The sequence below is a fragment of the Gracilinanus agilis genome, chromosome 4, assembly GCF_016433145.1.
Source record: "Gracilinanus agilis isolate LMUSP501 chromosome 4, AgileGrace, whole genome shotgun sequence".
Taxonomy (NCBI): Eukaryota; Metazoa; Chordata; class Mammalia; order Didelphimorphia; family Didelphidae; genus Gracilinanus; species Gracilinanus agilis.
Window position 1 is genome coordinate 103983270 of NC_058133.1, and position 7561 is coordinate 103990830.

Consider the following 7561-nt stretch of genomic DNA (forward strand, 5'->3'; position numbering starts at 1 on the left):
GTTAGGAAGTATCTGAGGACAGATTTGAACCTAAGACCTCTAGTCTTTGGATCTGGCTCACCTAGTTTACCCCAGAGCCCCCTCTTCTTAAGGATATTATTGAGCATTGATAGAGCCCTTTAAGGTTTACAAAGCATTTTACATACTTTTTCACTGGGCTCTCACAATAACCTTATGAGATAGATACTATTATTATCCCCATTTTTCAGATGAAGAAATGGAGGTTGAGGGAGTTAATTGACTGACACCAAGTCTAACAGTCTAAGAACACTGTGCTACCTAACTGCCTCTTCTTCCCTAGAGCAGTGGTATCAAACTCAAATGGAAATGGATCTTCTAAGGCTTCATTTTGACTTAGAAAACCACAAATTAACATTATCAATATTGTATTATATTTTTATTAATTTTGTTAAACATTTTCCAATTGCATTTTCATCTGATTCCAGCCACATTGGAGATTTGTGTCCTGAGTTTGATAACTTTGCTCTGCTCTTTCTGAATAGGTGGGTGGGGATAAGGGGAAATAAACTGAGGCACATCAGTGTTGCTCTTTGGGGGTTTTGGAAGACCTGAGAATAGAATCTAGTTGTGCCACTCTTTATCCATCTTGTTGTTTCATAGTCTTGGCTCAAACTATGAAGACAGAAGCTGGGGTTCTATGGTCAATCCCACATTTGACAGACTGAGTAGCACCAACCAAGCTCCTCGACATTGCCATGTTTCCATTGTGCCATCTGTTTATTTTTTATCTTTATTTTATTCCAAAAACAAATTTCCACATAAGTTTTCCAAAGTTACATGATTCATGTTTTTTCCCTCCCCTTTTCCCTCCCCACTTCTGGAGTTGACAAGCAATTCTACTGGGTTATATATGTATTATCACTCAAGACCCATTTCCATATTTTAAAAAATTTTTTGTAAGAGAATGATCTCATAAAACCAAAACCCCAAGTCATATGTGCTAAATGTTTAGAGAGTGGAGTAACAGTGATCTCAGTCAGGCTAGGCTGCTGGAAGGAGAGGATGGTGGGGTATCTAGGTGGGAGGAAGACAGAGAGGATGGGTTGTGATAAGGGGCATCAGGGAGCATCTGGGGCTATGACGGGACGGAATTTGAAGAGAGGCAGGAAAGTTTTAGTGGCCCCTCGTTTTCTGAAATGTGTCCTGGGCCCTTGAGGCATCTGCTAACCCTAGGATGCTCATGATAGTTTGGCCAGAAAGCAGAGGTTCAAAGAGAGAAGTCTGGTTAGGAGGGAGAAGATAGCCCCCTCCCTTTAGGACTGAGAAATGACCACGCTCAGTCCTGTGACTTGTTGTCCAGCTGTCTGTTCCTAGTGTCTTCCTGGCCTTTTATCCATCCAGTATCATCTCTTCCTGAGTCATAAGCGACAAATATTTGTTGAGAGCTCAATGACGTGCTGGCTGAATGGGAGGATACAGGATGCTAAAATCTCAGGATAGGAGGGGCCTTTGAGGATGGGGACTGTTGCATGTTTGTCCTTGAAGCCCCAGGACATCGAATAATGTCTGGTGCATAGTAGGCACTTAGTAAATGTTTTTCTTTTTTTAAACCCTTACTTTCTGTCTTAGTATCAACTCTAAGACCAAAGGTCAAGGGCTAGGCAAATGGGGTTAAGTGACTTGCCCAGTGTCAAACAGCTAGAAAGTGTGTGAGGCCAGAATTAAACCCAGGTGCTTCTGACTCCAGGTCTGATGCTCTATCCCCTGTGCCACTAAGCTGCCTGTTGATTAAAGACCTCAGAGATTTTCCAGACCAGGTTCCTATCTAGTATAAGTATCTCCTCTATAATATCCCCAAATGATCTATATCTGACTTCTACTTGGGTATTTCCAGGGAAATAGGGAGTTCCTCACTTAATGAGGAGGCCAGTGACAACTCTAATCATTCAGGAGGTCTTTCTCCAGGCTGTTCCAAAAATCTCTGTGTGTTTAGCACTAAATTAGCTTAATACGGCACTAAGACTTTTGAGACTTACCTGCATAGAACCCAAATCTGCCTCCCTGTATCTTTGACCCAGTAGTCCTATTTCTGCTGCTTGGGGAAAAGCAGAACAAATCTAATCCTACTTTTCCATGAAAGTCCTTCAGAGACTTGAAGCCAATTTCCATATTCTCCCTAAGACTTCTCTTTCCAGGCTCAACATTCGAATTTCCTTCCATTGCTCCTTCTATAACATGGTTTCTAGATCCCTTGCCATCCTAATCATCCTTCTCTGGGTCATGCTTCAACTTATTCCTTGATTCAAACTCCATTAGAGATCCTGATAACCCAGACTCCTGTGCTCTGCCTCTGAAACCATCTTCCATCACTGGATGCTGTTCTCCATTAGGGATAGGGTCAGGGACTGTTCCTGTAACTTTATTGGCATAGGAAATTCCCTCTGTCAAGGCAGGATGGCGACTTTTCATTTATTTATTTTTTAATTGATTAATTAAGAAAAATTCTCCAAGGTTCATATTTTCCCTCCCCTCCTTCCATCCCCTCTCCCATAGCCATGGACTAATTCTTCTGGGTTTTACATGTGTCACTGATCAAGACTGATTTTATTTATTTGTTTGTTTGTTTGTTTATGTATTTGTTTATTTGTTTATTTAGGCTGCCACCTTTTCAGCAGTTTATAGTTTTAGAGACCTGTCTAGAAGCCCGAGGGGGTCACCTAGCCAGTGTGTATCAGAGACTTGGACCAGGTCTACTGGGCTTCAAGGCCAGTTCTCTCTCCACTACACAGTAGAGCTGTACATCATTACTATGAATGACATCAGTGCCTTAGCCTTTCCTTGTCACCAATGAGTTCATCCCTGGCTCAAGACATTCAATGAATTTGAGGAATAGAGAAAAAAGAATGAAATGGTTGAACTTTGAACTTCCAGTGTGATGTGGTCTCCTTCACAGGACCTTCTGGGCCACCCCACTACTATGGAACCTTCCCTTTCTCTCCCTGAATACCTTGATCTGCTGCCCCTGTTCTGTGCTTAATAGACTCCTACCTCTCCTGTCCCCTAATCCTTGTGATTTAGAATTGCTGTCTGTGTAAGTATGAATCCTCAATGCCTTACTTTCCCCTACTTTTTAGTTCACCTTATTTCTTCTCTGGGCAACTAGATGGCCCAGTGGATAGGATGCTGGGACTAGAGTCAGTAAGAGTCATCTTTATGAGTTCAAATTTAGCCTCAGACATTTACTAGCTATATGATCCTAGGTAAATCACTTAACTCTGCCTCAGTTTCCTCATCTGTAAAATGAACTAGAGAAGGAAATGATAAATCACTGGAGTATCTTTGCAAAAACAAACAGAAACACAAATGGAGTCATGGAGAATTGGACATGGCTGAAAAATGACTGAATGATATTTCTTTCCAATCCCAGACTTCTGCTCTCCCATTCCACTGGGTTTTCTGAACCTCCTCTGCCCCCATCCCAGATCTACCTTTACTGAACTTCTCTTCATCTAAGATTTCTTCTACCCTTTTCATTTTCTCCCCATAAAAATCTGGCTCCTTCCAGATAATGTCTTATCCCTGATCACCTACTCCAGCTCTTAGTTGCTCTTTCTCTCATAAAAACATGGGGGGTAGAAGGAGGAGTTGATATACATTGATTGAGCAGATCCAGGCCCTGTCCCTAACCCTCTTCCTTACAATGTGTTAAGCATTGGCTATATAAATACAAAAAATTACAACATTTCTTGCCCTCAAGTAGCTTACATTCTAAAGATCACCTAATTAGAGAATTGGTCGATTTTGGGTGTTTTGACTACTTCATAACTACATTAGGACTTGATTGAGGACTTTTGAGCTTGTGAAACTCCCTGTTCTTGGCTCAAAGGTTGATCACACCACCATGGGACGCCATGATGGTGGCCACCACAGGATATACAGATTTAGTCTCTACAGTTCTTGCTTTCTCTCTATTTTCTCTCTATATTGGGCCATCCATTTTCCTGTCTTCCCTCTGTCTCTTGTTCCTTCCCTCTTTCTATCCCTTTTAATTTCTTTCAGTCTCTTTTGAGAAGTCCTTTTCCACTTTCCTGTTGCTCTCCCTCTGCTCTCCTCTAGTTCTCTCCATTTCTCTGGAGTCTTTCCAGAATTTATCATGACCTCAGTTCTCTCTTCTCTTCAACCCTAGAAGGGCTGGATGATATCACTTGAGAGAAATCTTCTCCATCAGCAACCTACCCCAGGGAAAAGATGGAACATTGAGATCATCCTTAAAATCTCTTTTAATGTTGATATGGAACCAACTGACCATGTTAATTGGGCTTTTATCCTATGGACCAGTCATGTTTCATGATAGGAATCTGCTTTAACCCATGCTATGTCCAGAACAGTGTAATCATAAATACATTTATATATTACATCCTATTATAGTTTAGTCTCCTCATCATGTTGAGGAAAGACCCTCTTTGATTTTCTTATCCAATAAGAGTAATCTAAAAAGTCTCTATAATAATTTTTGAATTATATAGAATTTTATAGAATTAAATTCACTATAATAATTATTGACCTATCTTGAACAATACTAGTTTTTAAAAAAACCTTTGCCTTCTATCTGAGAGTGGATACTATAGATTCTAAGACAGAAGAGTGGTAAGGGCTAGACAATTGGGATTAAGTGACTTGTCCAGAATCACACAGCTAGGAAGTTCTGAGGTCACATTTGAACCCAAGACCTCTTGACTCTATTGTGCTACCTAGCTTCTCCCAAGACAATATTTGTTTAGTGATATTTATATATTATATATATAAAATTAAAAATATACAGTGGATGAAGAGCCAGACCCAAAGGGCAGGAGATGTTGGCTTCAAATCAAGCCTCAGATACTTCCTAGTTGTTTGACCCTGGGCAAGTCACTTAATCTCTACATTGTTTAGGGCCTTACTACTCTTCTGCCTGGGAACCAATACTTAGTATTGATTTCAAGACAGAAAGTAAGAGTAAGAGTAAAAAGTAAAAAAAAAATACATAGTGCAAGACACATAGTAGATGCTTTTAAATTTTTTCTGATTGATTACAATATAATAATTAACAATGGATGAGAAGCATTGTGGTTTAGTGAATGGAGTGAGAGCTGGCATTTGAGTCAAATCCGGATTCAAATTTTGCCAATGGCACATGCTGACTGTAGGATTTTGGGAAAGTCAGTTAACCTCTCATCACCCCTCAAAGAGACTTTCCTCTAGGACTATAAATTGCAGAGAAGGAGTAGCCCTACATTGGTAACATTTTCTCACTAGGATTTCCCCACATTACTGAAATCACCAGACAAGCAAAAAACCCCCCAAAAACCTGGCAAAATGTGTAACATACTATGTTTACCCTCAAAGAGGTTGTTGTTGTTGTTCAGTCATGTCTGACTCTTTGAGACCCCATTTGGGTTTCGGTTTGGCAGAGACACTAGAGTGGTTTGCCATTTCATTCTCCAGCTTGTTTTACAGGTGAGGAAACTGAGGCAAATGGGATTGAGTGACTTTCCCTGGTCACCCAGCTAGGAAGGTCTGAGTTCAGATTTGAACTCAGGTCTACCTGACTCCAGGTCTGACACTACCCACAGTGTCATGTAGCTGCTCCCTTTTTTCTTAACTTACTAACTTATTGGATACTGTTGTCTTTGTTAGAGCTTAACAGGCAGCTAAGGGACACAGTGAAAAAAATGAAGAAAAGTTGCATAATTTAGAGATAACAATGGATAATACATGTAATTTTATGATTTTATAAACTTATTATTTATTTTTTTTCTTAAAAAACCATATCAATTCTAAGACAGAAAAGCAGTAAGGGCTAATCAATTGGTGTTCAAGTGATTGGCTTTGATTTGATTGGATTTGAACTCAGGTCTTCTTGACTCCAGAACCAATGCTCTATTTACTGTGCCCCTTAACTGCCCCTTCAGCTCTCTAGCAAAGCAAATACATGTATGGAAAGACAACAGTGTCAGATAAGTTAGTAAGTGTCCCAGGTAGGAGGACAGCTAGGAGGTTCAGTGGACAGAGCTCTTGTCTTGGAATCAACTCATCCTCTCATCTTCTGAGTTCAAATCTGACCTCAGACACTTACTATCTATATGACCTTGAGCAAATCACTTTACCTTTATTTGCCTCAGTTTTCTCATCTGTAAAATGAGCCTGAGAAGGAAATGGTAAACCACTCCAGCGTCTTTGCCAAGAAAACCTCAAAGGGAGACACAAAAAATTGGATACAACCAGACTACCAAAAATCCCAGTTGGGAGTGAATCTGGGTTTTCATGGTTCTAAAGCCAGTTTTTTTTTTTTTTGGTTTGCTCTAACATTCTATTACCTTTTTAGGGCCTTAACATTTGTATAACCTAGTGGAATTGCTTGTTGGCTCTGGGAGGGGGGAGGAAGAGGGGAGAGAAAGAAAATGAAACATGGAAACATGGAAAAAATATTTTTAAAATAAATAAAAATTAAAAAATAGGACTTTATCATTTGCTGCCCATAGGGGCAGCTGATAGCACAGTAGATAGAATGCCATGCTTGGAGCTGGGAGGACTTGGGTTCAAATATGATTTCAAACATTTCCCAGCTGTGTGGTACTAGACAAGTCATTTAATCCCTAGCCCTTGCCCTTCTGTCTTAGAGTTGCTACTAAGACAGAAAGTAAGAGTTAAAAAAAAAAATTATTGCCCATGTACCATCTCCTTTGATTGGCACAGCATCCCTGGAATGGCAGGGTAGAGGCGTTGTTGATCTGCTTTACAGATCAGGGAGTCTGAGAAAAGTTGATCAACTCATAGGATCATGGGGGTAGAAATGGAAGGAACCTTCTAGGCCATGATTGGCTAAACACCAGAGACTGGATTTGACCTGTCTCTCCTGGTCCCAAGTCTAGGATTTTCTCTATGATAGCATGTTCCCCCTGAAGGCATTGAAAAGCTTTGTTTAGGGATCCAGAGCAAGATAACAGCCTTGTAGTCGCCATGGCCACAGATTGTCTCTGGCTCCAGGCACCCATCTCACAAATTCCTGTATATCTGCTGCAGCAGTGTGGGCGGATGCCATGAAACCCATCCTTTCTCCCAGGGAAATTGCTGATGGAGGGGCTAGGAGATCACTTGTGAAGGCACAGGACGGCTCATTAATTTATTAGTATTGCTGGAAGAACTTTTCCCATCCCAGATCTCAGCCTCTCCATATAGCCTGCAGGCACCCAACAGAAGAGGAGAGAAAGACTGAAGGTGCCTAGAGGGCTGGCCTTGGGAGAGCAGGTTAGGACAAGTCTGGGACATTTTTTGTAGAGGCACAAATACCACATATTCTGAGAAGACGGAAATGGGACTGCCCCAAGAACCTGGTCTCCATGACTACTGGCCCATTGCTTGCCGGAGACCTCAGAAATGGCCATTTGTTGCTCTTAAATCACCCAAAGGGGTGGGTGGGGTGAGCTTCTCCTAGCCCCATCTCCCTGGCAGCAGCCTTGGTAACCATAGAGGAACTGGGCGGACCCGAAGCCGGACTCCTAGACGTGGTGTGTGTGTGTGTGTGTGTGTGTGTGTGTGTGTGTGTGTGTGTGTGTACGTG